The sequence below is a fragment of the Saccopteryx bilineata genome, chromosome 2, assembly GCF_036850765.1.
Source record: "Saccopteryx bilineata isolate mSacBil1 chromosome 2, mSacBil1_pri_phased_curated, whole genome shotgun sequence".
Classification (NCBI taxonomy): domain Eukaryota; kingdom Metazoa; phylum Chordata; class Mammalia; order Chiroptera; family Emballonuridae; genus Saccopteryx; species Saccopteryx bilineata.
Window position 1 is genome coordinate 114,495,721 of NC_089491.1, and position 13,245 is coordinate 114,508,965.

The 13,245-nt window shown below is 37.6% G+C and overlaps 1 protein-coding gene across 2 annotated transcripts in view; it reads right to left on the bottom strand.

Annotated features, from left to right (window-relative positions):
* The window catches only part of PTPRR (protein tyrosine phosphatase receptor type R), a 299,896-nt gene that overhangs the window by 83,888 nt on the left and 202,763 nt on the right, over positions 1-13,245 (bottom strand). The window lies entirely within an intron of this gene.

Consider the following 13,245-nt stretch of genomic DNA (forward strand, 5'->3'; position numbering starts at 1 on the left):
TCATCACACAGCTCAATATTTTACACATCTGTATCAAGCAATAACTTCCTAGTGAATGTAGTTGTGGGGACAATTTTTCTTAATATATTTCTGGGTTGTTGTGATGCCCTGCACTGCTTGTATCTTCAATGTATATTTTTTGTTCTCTTGCAGATAAATATTAAATTATTATCTCTTTACACACACACACACACACACATAGGTGCATACACATATGCCAGAAATCTAATAAGGGTATATTCTATTTTCCCAGAGCTTATTTGGAATGACTGTTATATGTTTGCAGCAAGAGTGCAAATTTCCTCATCTCTGCCCACTCTGGGAAAGGGTGGGGAAAGTTGCAGAAAAAGAGAAAGTATTGATTTTCACTGACTCCATCCTCCCTCTAACTAGAGTCAAGCAGAAGTACTGGTTTAGTTTTCCATTCAAATCCCAGAGCTATAGCCAGCTGACCCTAGGGTAAGTGCCCATAATCCAGGGGTCGGGAACCTTTTTGGCTGAGAGAGCCATGAACACCACATATTTTAAAATGTAATTCCGTGAGAGCCATACAATATGTTTAACACTAAATACAAGTAAATGTGTGCATTTTATGTAAGACCAACACTTTTAAAATACAATAAGTCTCTGAATTCTTTTTTAATAACGTTGTTATGCTGTTGCTAACCAATGATGAATAAAGTACTTCTTACCATTAATGCGACTTCTGGTGCTGCATGGTTTTGCTGATGGCTTTGTAGTCTGGTTGATAAGTGGTGAGGTTAAGCTTCATGCAGGCGTTGAGACTTCCATCCGTTAAATGTGATCGTAGGTTGGTCTTAACATTCTTTAGATGTGAGAAAGACTGCTCACATGCATACATAGAACCAACATTGTCAGTACAGCAATACTCACATGCTGCAGTGTGTGGTATGTGACGGGAAGCACGTTCCAAGTTTTGACAATCAGTTGATCCACGGGTTGGAAGTTTTTTCATTTCTCCCCACTTGTGTTTGCTCGCCAACTCTGCTTGCTGTCGTGTAAGTCTTTCCAAATCTTCATTCAGTGACTTAAACTTATTCACCCACATGTACAAGCTTCAGGTCAGCAGCTTGTAGCTCAAAATCTCTGACAGAGACACCGGGGATGTAACTCAGGTCAGCACTGCACACTCATGTGGATGGGTGATGAACTTAAAAAGACGAGTGTGCTCATGAAATTCTCCAAAGCGCACTTTGAATGACTGCAGGAGATTAGAAGTGAAGCCCGCTAGCTGCTGGAGATCAAGATGTTGAGCAGGGTCAATTGCTGTGCATGCATCTTTAAACTCTCCCAGTTTTTCAAAAGGTAGTAAACGACCTGTTTCAATGTCAGCGATGAAGAGTTCCAGCTTATTTTCAAATGTAAACACTGCTTGTCGAAGGGATAAGACTGTATTTCCAATGCCTTGCATTTTAACATTGAGCTGGTTCAGATGTTCAGTCATGTCCACGAGATAGTAGAACTTCAGGAGCCACTCAGTGTTAGCTAACTCAGGATGCTCGATGTTTTTCATTTCAAGAAAAGTCCGAATTTTGCTCAGACAAGTCACAAAATGGCTGAGCACCTTCCCTCTTGACAACCAATGCACATTGCTGTGCAGAAGCAGACCAGGATAATTATTGCCAACTTCATCCAGCAGTGTTTTAAACTGGCGATCATTTAAAGCTCAGGCAACAATGAAGTTGACCACCCGAATGACCAGCGACATCACCTCACCAAGCTGCTCGCCACACATCTGAGCACAAAGCGCCTCCTGATGTAGGATGCAATGAAAACTTAGGATGGGTCTCTTTTCCTGTACACGAAGAAGTGCTACGAATCCTCTGTTTTTCCCCACCATGCACGGAGTACCATCAGTACACACTGAAATAAGTTTATCCATTGGTAGATTATTTTCTTTAGCCAACTCAGTGAAAGACTTGAATAAATCCTCCCCTCTTGTTGTCTCTTTCATAGGCAAAACACCAAGACTTTCCTCATGTAGCATGTCACCGACAGCATACTTTGCAATCACACTGAACTGGGATAAATGGTTTTCATCTGTTGACTCATCCAAAGTGAGAGAAAAGAACGGTGCTACATTTATGTCCTTCACTTGTGTTGCCTCAATTTGATTTGCCATCATGATGGTACGATTGTGAACAGTTCTTGCCAAAAGAGGCATGTCTTTTATTCTTTTGATTATCTTGTCTTTATCCAAAAAGTCTCAAAAGTTCATTGGCAACATCAAGCATGAATGTTTTGGCATACGCCCCATCTGTGAATGGCTTTCCGTTTCTCACAATTGCTAAAGCACCAGCAAAGCTAGTCAAATTCCAGTCACCTTGTTGGGTCCAAACATGGAGTTGCTGCTGACTAGCTTACACTCTGCACAGTAGCTCTTGACATGCTTTCCTCCTGTTGTGCTCCGCTGGATATTTTGATGCAAATATAGTATGGCATGTGTTGAAGTGCCGCTTTATATTTGACTGTTTCATTGATGCAATTTTATCACTGCATATTAGACACACTGTAGAACCTGCTCTCTCCACAAAGGTCCGTTCCTGCTGAAAAGTACAATACTCCTCATCTTTTTTTCTTTTAGCCATCTTCTTTGTCAAAAGGGTTTTTGCAACTAGCTAGCTGACTACTTGATTAAAAGGAGCAAGTTTACTTCCTGACCTCACAACGATCCATGTACATTGTGCATTATCCAATAAAATTTTGGTGTTGTCCCAGAAGACAGCTGTGATTAGCTCCAGCCACCCGCAACCATGAAATTGAGCGGTAGGAAATGAATGAATTGTAATACATGAGAATGTTTTATATTTTTAATGTTATTATTTTTTTTATTAAAGATTTGTCTTTGAGCCAGATGCAGCCATCAAAAGAGCCATATCTGGCTCATGAGCCATAGGTTCCCGACCCCTGCCATAATCCCAAGGTGGCTATGTGGCTAATACTGTTGTAATACTGTAATGCTGTAATGTAATTAGTGTGTGTAATAAGTGCTAATAATGTTGATGATGATAGCAGCTAACATTAATTAAATAAGGCCTTGCAAAAAATGGTTTACTTGCGTTATCTCATTTAATTCTTATAATTTTTGAGGGAGGTTTTATGAATTTGCCCATCTTATATAGGGAAACTAAAGATCTTAAGTAACTCTTCAAAAGTCATACAGTAAGGTATGTGAATACAGGCAGGGTTAATCCTCAGATTTTACTCTTAACCATAAGCTGTGATGAACTAAGTTTAACAACAAACTATTTCTATAAACCATGCTTGGCCCTGGGTAGGGTTGTTGTGGGTGTTGAGGTTAAAATTATGCCCTCTGATCTTGAAAACTTTATAGACTATGAGGAAAGAAACCTATATAGATAATTCAAGTGTTTTGTAACCTGTTATGGAATAGTCATACCTAGGAAGTTATAGCAGTAGAGGTTATTTATTTAAAGAGCACATTTCTTTATGCCAAATATTTGAACTTGCTTTTAATCATTGGAGATGAACATTTATCAAATTAAATTTTCACCTTTATGAAAAAAAATTAGATATTTGAAAAAATAGTTACATTTAATATCTACGTATTTGAATGCCTCCAGCAATATTTCTCAGTCATTTGATGTAAGAAGCAAGTACCTTAAGTGATTACTCAGGGCACATCCAAGTTTACCTTTACCTAACATGAACTCTCAGCCAAAATTATGAAAATATACTGTCTCCAGAGTTTCCCCAAATGTTTATCTAAGAACAGCAATTTATTTAAGTATACATTCCTGTGTTTGTTCAGTGTTCATTTAAAAGTGCACCACCCAGCAATGCTGCTGTGAGCTTGGTCAGTTGGAATGCTTTAGGAATAAACCAGGATGACTGTTGCCCTCCAAAGTCGTTGGCCTTTCACCTTGAAATTTCAGAGTAGGGAGTTGCTTCCTTTGGCCAATGAGGAGTCATGACTTTGCTGGGTTACAATGTGGCCTTGGATTGTATTTTAAGTACCATGGCTTCTCAGGTGGAAGGAAAAGCCTCCATTACCTGGAAGAGTTGTGTGTGTGAGCGATAAATGAAGAGAGTGGCACTTGATTTTATCACTCTAGTCACATTCTTGCCAATGTAAATAAACAATCATGTTATCAGTGATGCCTAAGGCAAAGACAGATGCTTAAATATAAGTTATCGAATATAGTTGGCAATAGTTAAAATAAGCTTTTCTTCACAAGTAACTGGAATATGTTGATTTGATGCCATTCATAGTGATTCATTTTTAGGTCTGGGTCTTCTCTTACCCACTGTCAGATGAAATCATTGCAAGAGAGCTCTGAAAATTGAGCAGCCATTCACCCAAGTGCAGATATCCTGCATACCAGACAAAGAAAAGGACTTTTACATTGGATACTGTGTTTTATTATCTATATTATGTCCAAATAGCAGATGGACTGGTAAAAAGTAAATATTTCTGGAATGCAAAATGCCATAGACATTTTTAAGAGTAACTGAAATTTGTCATGTAAAAAATACTTTTATACTTACTGTAGGAACTATATCCATTTGCTTTTCTATAAGTAAAAATGTTCTAAATTGGCATGTTTCAACCAAATAAAATAAAAAAAAATGCCAAAAGCAATGTCCAAATAATTTTATAGAAACAGCAAACATACTGATTTAATATTATAATTATATATACTTTTCCTCTTTTTTTAAAGATAAACTTGCATTTTTATTTATTTATTTTTAATTTTTTAAAGGATCTTATTTATTCATTTGAGAGAGGAAAGAGGGAGAGAGAGTGAGAGAGAGAGAGAGAGAGAGAGAGAGAGAAGGGAGACTGAAGGGGGAGGATCAGGAAGCATCAACTCCCATATGTGCCTTGACCTGGCAAGCTCAGGATTTTGAACCGGTGACCTCAGCATTCCAGGTCGACGCTTTATCCACTGCGCCACCACAGGTCAAGTTCCTCTTTTTATTGAGAAATAATTTACATAGCATAATATTCACCTTTTAAATTTATACATTTCAGTGGTATTACTATAGTCACAGAGTAATATAATTGTAACAACAATTTTCTAAGATTTCCCTCAACCTAAAAAGAAACTACCTACCTACTACATGCTCCCTATTTCTCCCTCTACTAATCTACTTTCTGTGTCTATGACTTTGCCTGTTTTGGACATTTCATATACTGTAAATGAAATAGTACAACATATGGCCTCTTGTGTCTGACTTATTTTACTTAGCGTAAGATTTTCAAGGTTCATCCATATTGTAATATTTATCAAATACTTCATTGCTTTTTATGGCCCAGCATATTCCATTGCATGGGCATATCACAGTCACTTATTAATTTATCAGCTGATGGACATTTGGATTATTTATAATTTTTGGTTATCATGAATAATTCTGCTATGAACATTCGTGCACAAGTTCTTCTGTGGATATGTTTTCATTTCTCTAGGCATATACTGAATAATGTCACTGCTTGGTCACAGGGTAACTCTAGGTTTAACTTCATGAGTTACCCTGTGACCAAGCTGTCAATTGTTTTTCCAAAGTGGTTGCACCATTTTACATTCCCACCAGCAGTATATAAAGGAAGGTTTCAATTTCTCTCCATTCTTGACCACATTTGCTACTGTTATAGTTTTCATCAAAGCCATCCTAGTTGCATATCAGTGTCATTTTAGTTGCATTTCCTCAATGATGATTGATGTTGAGAATCTCCTCATGTGCTCACTGGCCACTTGTGCTTCTTCCACAGAGACATGTTTATTTCGATCCTTTGCACATCTTAAAATTAGATTATTTGCCTTTTTACTTTTGAGTTGAAAAGTTATTTATATAATCTGGATACCAAACCATTATCACATATATGATTTGCAAAGATTTTTTCTCCAACATTGTGAATTATCTTTTTACTTCTTCAATAGTATCTGTGATGGTTGATTTTATGTATCAACTTGACTAGGCCAACAAGTTCTGAGATATTTGATCAAAAATTTTGAGTGTTTCAGGGTGAGATTATCATTTAAATCAATAGACTGAGTAAAGTAGGTTGCCTTCCATAATATAAGTGGGCCTCATCCAATCAGTTGAAGGCCTGAATAGAACAAAAAGGCTGACCCTATCCCAAATAAGAGAGAATTCTTCCTGCTAGACAGTCTTCAAACTGGGACATCATTTCTTTGGACTCAAAATAAAACATTGGCTTTTCCTGGGTCTTGACCCTGTCAGCGTTCAGACTGAAACTACACCATTAACTCTCCTGGGTCCCCAGCTTGCCAACTCACCTTGCAGATCTTGGAACTTGCCAGCCTTCATATCATGTAAGATAATTCCTTACACTAAGTCACTTCGTGTGTGTGTGTGTGTGTGTGTGTTTACACATTTTACTAATTCTGTTTCTTTGGAGACTGCTAATAGTCTCCTTTGAAGCACGAACATTTTTATTTTAATGCAGTCCAAGTTATCTATTTTTTCTTTGGTTGTTGTGTTTTTGATGTTGCAAAACTGAAAAATCAGTGCCTAATTGTGGGTGATGAAAATTTACACCTACATTTTCCTTTGAAATAGTTTCATAGTTTTAGTTCTTGCACTTAGGTCCTCAATCCAGTAAGACAGAAGGATACCATGGGGCACCATTTGGGTAAATTTTATGAAAATCTTACTATAATTGTTATACCTACATATCAAGTAAAAGTATAAAATTATTTATGGGAATGATAAACACCAAATTTAGAATAGTGATTTCTTTGAGAGGAATGGAAGAAAATTAGATTAGTCAAAAGCAACTGGTTTCTATTGTATTATAACATTTCATTAATTAAGCCGGATGGTAGAAGCATAGATGTTCATAATGTAATTCTCTCTATGTGTGAATGAAATATAACATAATAAAAGAAGCCAATGCAATATCAAGACTCACGTGAGAAATTTTAACCTTATCGTTGTGTCTCCATAACATTGATGAATGTGTAGCTGTGTTACTGCTTGCCATTCCGAAGTAAACACTCACGGGTATCTTCTTGGTTTTAATGACTATGTCTGCCTACATCTATTATAGAGAATATGGTTACTGCTCCAGTTGCACTTCATTTTGTGTTGAGGAGCTATTTTTATGCTGTAACTATCTATTAAATAAAGCAATACCTTATTTGTTTTAATTTTTAAAACATTAATTTAACTTAATACTAAAATAATACATGCTTGTAGTAAAGTTTTCAGATAACACAGATGGAGCAAATGCAAATCCTCTGCCTGTCAGAGCTCACCACTCTTCAGGTTCTCATGAACCCTCTGAAAATGATCTATTCATTTACGAACACAAACATGTATAGGATTTGTAATATAAATTGGATCATAAAGTTCCATACAGTTTTGCAACTTTTTCACTTTGCACGTTGGAAAGCTTGTCTTACTAGGATAGCAATATGAATTTCATAAATAATAAATATATAATAATACATATTTACTGGTAAATAACTACTGATATATATTTTATCTCCAATTCTTTTTGCCACTACAAACAATGTTACAATGGACATTCCTGGACTATAAGTTTATTTGGGCAACTATATCTGCAGGAACAATTATGAGAGCTATAATTGATGTAAGTTTCTCCTATATACCAAGTATGGCAAAAGTGAAATTTTTTTGTTATTTTAGATATTATAAAAAGCAACTTCTTTATCTCTTTTATTTCTCCCTCTATCAGCTTTTCAGCCTTTATAACAAGATAATATTATTAGAATACTGTAATATTTTATTTTTTAATTAAATGTATTGAGGTGACAATGGTTAAGAAGATTACATAGGTTTCAAGTGTACGTTTCTGTGATACATGGTCTCTATATTGCACTGTGTGCCACCATTCAAAGCCCAATCTTCCTCCGTCACCATATACATACATGCTAGAAAACACCCGGATTGATTCAACTATATCTGCCCTCAAAATGTATCTTCTATTGCAGGTAGACATATTAGTAATTCTCAATTTTTTTCTTTTGCTTACCCTTATAAATAAAAAAAAAGTAAGTGCATGCCACTGAATTGTATTTATTTATAAATTTTACGCATGTACTTATTATGCAAATTATTATATAAGACATTTATAAGATTTGAAACAGAAAAGGGCAAGATAAAAATATGGTTTTCCTAATATTTTCTTTCTCCACCCCAGGGACCACTCAGCACACTCTGTGTGCAGTGCACAGCCACATGAGACCAGTGCCTCAGTGACCCAGACTTACAATATATGTGGTGGCTTCTGTCTGCCACTCTGTGTATACGTCACACTGAGCGCCTGAGGCATACAACAGAACATCGACCATGTCAGCCACAACCACTAGTCATGAAAGATTACTTAAAACAACACTTCTTGTTTATCATAGAACGTAATTGTAATCTGCCTTCTTGATACACAATTGATAATCATTAATGTTTTACTATAAGGATTTGACACCCAAATGACATCTATAACTGTAAAGACAAAATTAAAATGTTCTTAATATATTAAGCGGCACTTCTCCAAGTCATATTCTTCAAGTGGAGAATATGTAAAAGACACACTTTTGAACAACAGCTACAAGAATATTCCTTGTTTCTCTTACAAACTGTTCTCTTTCAGGTATTGTTTTATAAATTAATTCATTATTTATTTTCACCAAAAACATGAATGTATAAATCCTAATATTTATCTAGACAACTCTTAGTCTATGAGATATTCAATAATGACATTTTCATTAGATCTCCAGGACATTTCTATGAATAATATAATAATAAAGAAAAAAATGTATATGTATTGCCTTTCAGAAAAAGGAAGAATGTAAGACTAGATTGACTTTCAATACCAACTAATTCTGTCATCTGAGTGTGTTAAGTGGGCCCACTCTACACTAGTGAAATTCTAAAAATGACCATTTCTGGTGATAAGTGAACTTAATAAATGAACGATGCATCTACCTACTAAAAGACTTGAACAAGAGATTGCAGGAGTAGGGTCCTAGATTCAGCAAGCAGAAACACAGGATGCCCAGTTAGATTTGAAAAACAGTTCTAACTGCCAACGTTTTCTAATTTAATGAAAAAAGCAGGACCCAGCACATTTCAGGTGTCCTGACAAAGTTAGTACAGGATGCAGGACGAAGTCACTTCATACTGAACCGTCCCATGCATATGCGGAAAGCCTGTTGATAAAGGTCGTGGAACATAACTGACCTAATTTCAATTTCTTCCATGCATCTCTGTGTCTCATTATGTGTGGCAGAGATCTGTAGATGTGGGAAGGAAAATGAGAATTAAGTAATCAGAGATTTTCGAGATTGACTAAAAAATGAATTGCTTCTTCTGTTTGTTACAATGTTTTCCATTGATTCCAAATGAAAACCCCCCCACAGTATTTGCTTTTACTGTATGCCAATTATAATGCAAAACCTGGTAACTATAATATAAAACCTGATAATGTGATAATCTAAAACTTGATTTTCCTAGAATAATGGTTATTGATTTCTGGTATGAATAGAAATACATGCTAAGAAATAAGATATTAAAAAAATTACACACAGCCATAGTACTTGAAAGGTCTCGCAAGTTATCTGATTCTAGATAAAATGAGTTGTAAAAAAATATGTTACTTTGATTGAGTTATTAGTATAAACATATACCTTTTTTGTGTCTTAACATTCTGGGTTGAATATTTGGTAGACTATTTTGAAAAATTGGATGTTACATTAATTCTTTGTATATCATGTGTACTCAACAATTTAAATATTTTGAGCTCTTTTATATTATAGATGAGGTAAAAGAAATGCAATTATAATGGAGAAATATAAGAATGTATAAATTTGTAGACTGGAGCATATTTAGAGCAGTTTGTACATGTTTAAAATAATGTATAAAACAATTTGAAGATAAGTCCTTTGAACTTTTTTACTTTGTCTTGTCTGAGTTATCAGTGCACGCATTTTCCATCCATAATTCTCCCTGTCAGATGAGGACATTCAGAGAACCGTGAATGAGATAAAAACGAGGTGCTTATGACATTCTATTCCAATGTATAGAGTTCACTAACGGAATACTCTGACCGGTTATTGGGGTTCAGGTCCACACCTAACAAATTCCAAAAGTTCTTCAGACCTCAGCAAGTCAAAATATACTACGGAAATCATTTTTGACAAGAACTCTTGGGCTAAGCTTGAAGTAATCAGTATCTGCTTGGGACAGGAATCACCCAGTATCCTGTGGAGGAAAACAGCTGACGCGAGGGCCAGTTCAGCTTTCCCTCTTATAATCATGCTTTCTCATGTACTGCCAATTCGCCCCTGGGCTGCCCTCGATAAGGCCTGGAACATTACGGGAACCCGGGGTTCACGAAGGCTAGCTTGGCCAGGCTCCCCACCCCCATCTTTTCCTGCAGATAATTTCTGCAGTGAAATTGTGCTTGATCACAGACAGCCCTTTTTAATGCAAATCCTAATGAATCTTATAAAACTCCCTGACTGAACTGCATTATTGTTTTTTTGTTTAGGACAACAAATCTTTTCTTTTCTTCTTCTTTTTTTAGAATGAAAATTGCAAAGGCTTAGGCACCCCCATTTGATTGCTTCCATATAACAAATCTTTATCATTGCTAACAAAGAAGAAATAAAAGCCCTTGTGATTAATATCAAATGAGACTCTTCCAAAGAGCCATGGACACCCTATCTAGGAAACCTTGTTGAGAGCATTTGCTGTCTGAACAGATAACAGTGTCCCTGCTGGGGCTGCCTTCCACAGATGGTAAGGGACCTCTGGGAAGGGAGGCTTCTGCAACTCCCTGTCACTTTTAGGATCCTTACTTGGCCCTTTCCCTGTTTATTTGATTTGGCTTTAGAATTTAAAATGGCAACAAATATCTCCATCAGGATTTTTGAGGACATAATAACGCACTGCTTAAACGTCCTTCAAACAAAAAAGCAAAGCCCAAACCTTCTGTTAACACGGACTATTCTTTGTCTGCGAGTGGCGCAAAGGTGCCATCTATGGGTGGCAGGCAGCACCGTCGGCTCTTCAAGTGGGAGGGGTTTTTGCGAGTTAGGCTGAACAAATTAATTTATTTTAGAATGCTTCTATTTCTCCACTGACAAAATTGAATCTGCTCGGACTATGAATACAGAAAAGGCTAAAACAGAAGAATGATGGGGTGCCTTGGGCATCAGGAGAGGCAGGAAACAGGAAAAAGTATGAGATTTGGTGGCACACAGACCCGAGCTTAGCAGGTTCTGTGACATTAACAAAATGTCTCATTTTTCTCATCATTAAAGTTGAGGCTTTAAAATCTTGCTCCCCGAGGTGGTTGTGAGGAAGAAATGACATCACACAGTCATAGTGCATCTTGTTCAGCACATGGCCCGTAGCAGCTAGCTGCTCGACAGGTGTTAGGTATTCACTCAGAGATGCTCGAGGCTTTCCTGGGGCCTTCCCCTCCATGTGGACGATGGTTATTCTGGGACAGTTTTCTTATTGGCACTAACAGTAGACCTTGAGATGTTATCCTATATTTAAATAAGCCCAGTCAATAATCTTACTTCCCCCAAGCCTTTTATCATTGTCCCATAAAGCTCAGTTTGGTTCTTCACGGACGGGGTTTGCGTTTACTGTACAGAGACATGCTCCACAATTGCACCGCTTTCTATTCTAAGCATGCCAAGAGAGGTTTAATTATTTAAAATGCACGTGTTATACAAACAAGATCATCCAGAAAAACACACTCGCCATATGTCCCTGAAATAAACTGCACTGCAGACATTTATGCGTTATCTCTCCGTGTAGATGTACTGCAGGAGCTCTTACACACGCTCCTGCCGCACACCCCAAAGCTCTCAGCTTAGTAGGTTAGAAATGATGCCAAAGAACCAAGGGAACAGTTTTGATTACAGCCATCCGGTCAACACTGCACACAGTACACCTGCTGTCCAGGAACAGACGCTCACCTGTCCTGGCTAGCACCTTACAAGGGGCACCCACTGCCATTACAATAACAATTGGCATAATTTATTGGGCACACTCCCTTCCACTGCTGACGGGACCACAGGTGGAAAGAAGAGCAGGCACACAGAGGGTTGCTCCTTCCAAAGAGACTGCCAGGCTACTCTAAAGGGGAAGTAAAATGAGGGGCGAGAGTGGAGACTATTAATGTCTTTCCGATGCATTTTAGGTGCCCCAGGAATCCATTTGGCTTGACTACCAGATTTCTTACGGGGCCTTAGCAAATGCTCAGCTCCTTAACTGCTTATAAATATCTGTTTAGCTGCTTGCACTTTTCTGATACTTGGCTATCAGTAAAACCAGGATTTACCTGTATAACGGTTAGAATTCAAAACACTACAAACTTTTTCTAGCACTTAATCTTTATTTCACACACCTAGCCTCTCCATAACAAGTACTTTGGGGGAAAAAAGAAAAAAACACACACTAGTGAATCCAAATTAACCCTGCTGATACACCTAAGAAGAAATCGATGGGCTGACCTGTGGTGGCACAGTGGGATAAAGCGTTGACCTGGAACACTGAGGTCGCCGGTTTGAAACCCTGGGCTTGCCTGGTCAAGGCACATATGGGAGTTGATGTTTCCTGCTCCTCCCTCTTCTCTCTCTCTCTCTCTCTCTCTCTCTCTCTCTTTCCTACCTCTCTCTCCTCTCTGAAAATGGAATAAATCAAGTCTTAAAAAAATAAAAAGTCTCCAAAATCAAATTATTAAAAAAATAAATAAAAATTTGATGGGAGGGGAGTAAAATAGTACAGGACCTGACAGGGCAGCAAACTCAATGAGTATGCTTACCAATTCTGTAGACTCTGGCCTGAGTCAATCCAGTTTTTTTAATTTATTTATTTATTTATTTATTTAGTAAAAAGAGGGGAGATAGCAAGGTAGACTCCCACATGCTCTCCAACCAGGATCCGCCCAGCAACCCCATCTGGGGCTGATCCTCAAGTACTGTGGTATTTTTAGCACCTGAGGCTGATGTGCTCCAATGGAGCTATCCTCACGCCCAAGGCCACACTTGCATCAGTTCAGCCACAGGCTGCAGGAAGGGAAAAGGGAGAGAAGGAGAAAGAAAGGGGGTAGAAGCAGGTGGTCGCTTTTCCTGTGTGCCCTGACCAGGAATCAAACCTGGGATGTTGATATGCTCGCTCAGTGGATGCTCTATTCACTGAGCCAGTTGGCAGGGCCGACACCAGTTTTAAATGTAACCAAATTTTGGTGTGAAAAAA